Source organism: Tupaia chinensis, unplaced genomic scaffold (assembly GCF_000334495.1).
Source record: "Tupaia chinensis unplaced genomic scaffold, TupChi_1.0 Scaffold138278_1, whole genome shotgun sequence".
NCBI lineage: Eukaryota > Metazoa > Chordata > Mammalia > Scandentia > Tupaiidae > Tupaia > Tupaia belangeri.
Window position 1 is genome coordinate 133,517 of NW_006198176.1, and position 2,493 is coordinate 136,009.

Sequence of the window (2,493 nt, forward strand, 5' to 3'; positions counted from 1 at the left end):
ATTCAAAAATGTGTGGGTCATGGTAAGGTTTAATCACAACCTCATTTGTAAAGCACTCTGAACTGCAATTAGTCATATATGAATATGAAGTGCCATTATCACATTCATGTTAACAGGCCATCAACCAATTTCTTCAAATTATGAAGCAATCAAAGAAAAGCCTTCGCATATACATGTCTGCTTTCAGGATGAGTTTCTTTTCTTTTTTTTAGAATTATTTAATTTTATTTATCATTATTATCATTATTATTTAATTTTTATAGAGTATGTGCACTCACCAGAAAGAGAAAGAGAGAGGAATAATGAGAAAGTAACCACCAGGGCCAGGACTCCACTGCAGTTGGCCATGTGGGAGTCCAGCGCCTTAACTACCACACCTCTTCCTGGCCCCAGGGTGAGTTTCTTTTAAAAGAAATTTTCAGCCCGATGGGTGGTAGGGGCATTGCTATCCTGTGCTTGAGACCATGTGAGAAGATCCAGGTTTGCATCCTGGACCTGGACCTGCCTGAACATGCTGGGCCTGTGCACTTGTGACCCTGCTGGAAGATCACAGCATGAAGACCCCGTCAAGGGTACCCCCTGCCTCTCTCTGTCTCTCTTTCTCAGGAAGCAAATACATGAACATTTTTATTAAAAAGGGTAGTTTTCATATTCTATTTTTAAAATGTTTTGTATTTAGAGGATCTTAGTACTTAAGATCTATAGCTTATTGGCCTACATTGGAAGAAAAAAATTTAAAATCTAGATATATAATGTGTCTATACATAGACACATAGCTAAAGGCTTTAAAAGAAAATGTTTTATGTCAATTATGTTAAAGGAAGAATATGAACGAACAACTTCTATTTGTGGCTTGTTATTCATTATGCTTGAACTAATCATTAGGTTATATTTCAACTCTAATTTATTGTTACCTTATGATGTTAAAGTGTAAGTTAATTTTGCCTTTTGAACTTGGAGTGTCCACCCAGCTGGATAATGTTGTTTGCCATATGAATGAGCATATACACATTTTACAATGTATTTTTAACTTAAAAAAATATATATTGCCAGTCGGTACATGCGCTTACCAGATAAAGAGAGAGAAAGCAATCTCCAATGGGCAAGGTCGCACCTTCCTCCTTCCTCCACCTCTCCATCTTGTCAGGACTTTGGTCACAAATGCACATGCACCTGGCATGTTTTTCAAGCAACCTGAACCAGAATTTGAATTGCAATTTGCCACAAGGGATCTGACTTCCCACACATAGCATTTAACCACTACACTACAAGTTTGGTCCTAGAATGCCTTTCTAAAAGAATCTGTCTCCATTCACTGTAAGAAATAGGGTTTGCTAGGCTGTGAAAAATTTAATCAGTGGCTTAGAAAAATTTAAAGTTTTATTTAATTAATTTTTAATATAATAGGAAACCTGGAGCTGGGAAGCTGCTGGGTTTGATTTGCTATTCAAGGACAGAAGGCCAGGGTATTGTACTTTTTATGACTTGCTAATTGTCACAAAATGGCGTGCAGCATCTGCCAAACCTGAAGAGAAGGAGGAGAGCGTGGAGGATCCAGGGAGTTGCTGCCATTGCTGGTGTTTGCAAGTCGCAGGCAGCTGAGCCTGGCAGGTGGGATGTGTCACGATGCCAGAGCGTGGGGTGCAGAAGGTGGTGGTCCACCGCTGGTGCTGCTCAGTGTGGTGGATCATTTCAATCAAATCAGCTAGATTAGAAACCAGAAGTGCATTGTTGGTGTGCTTTGGGGGTCATGGCAAGAGAAAGTACTTAATGTATCCAAGTTTTGTAGTCCCTTTTTTTGGGAGAGTTTTTTTTTTTGTTGTTTTTTTGTTTTTGTTTTTTGTTTTTTGTTTTTTTTTGTCACTATAGGGCACGTGCGCTCACCAGACAGACAGAGACATAGAGACAGAAAGCGAGAAATCACTCCCCAGGGGAATGGTCACGCGGCAATCCTTTCTCCTCCATTCTCCTTTCGGGATCTTGGGCACACACGCACACGCGCCTGGGGTGAGTTTTAAGCCGCCGGGTCCGGGACGCGAACCGCGGTAGACTACGTGGGAGTCCAGCGACATAGCCATTACGCTAACTTCTGGTTCCCTGTAGTCCCTTTTGATGAAGATGACAAAAATGATTTTGTCTGGTTTTCAGACCATGATTATTTGAAAAACATGTATGGAATGTATAAAAAGGTCAGTGCCAGAGAAAGAATAGTTAGATGATATCACACAGGCCCTAAACTACACAAGAATGACATTGCCATTGATGAACTCATGAAAAGATACTGCCCTCAGTATTGGTCATTATTGACGTGAAGCCAAAGGACCTGGGCTGCCCACAGAAGTGTACATTTCAGTGGAAGAATTTCATGATGATGGAACTCCAACCTCTAAGTCATTTGAGCACATGACCAGTGAAATTGGGGCTGAGGAAGCTGAAGAAGTTGGAGTCAAACACTTATTCCGAGACATCAAAGACACTACAGTCGGCACTCTT

At 40.8% G+C, this 2,493-nt stretch overlaps 1 pseudogene; it reads left to right on the top strand.

The window, feature by feature from the left end:
• Nucleotides 1-1,626: 1,626 nt before the first annotated feature.
• Nucleotides 1,627-2,493, top strand: part of LOC102496062 (26S proteasome non-ATPase regulatory subunit 7-like) — a 17,731-nt pseudogene continuing 16,864 nt past the window's right edge.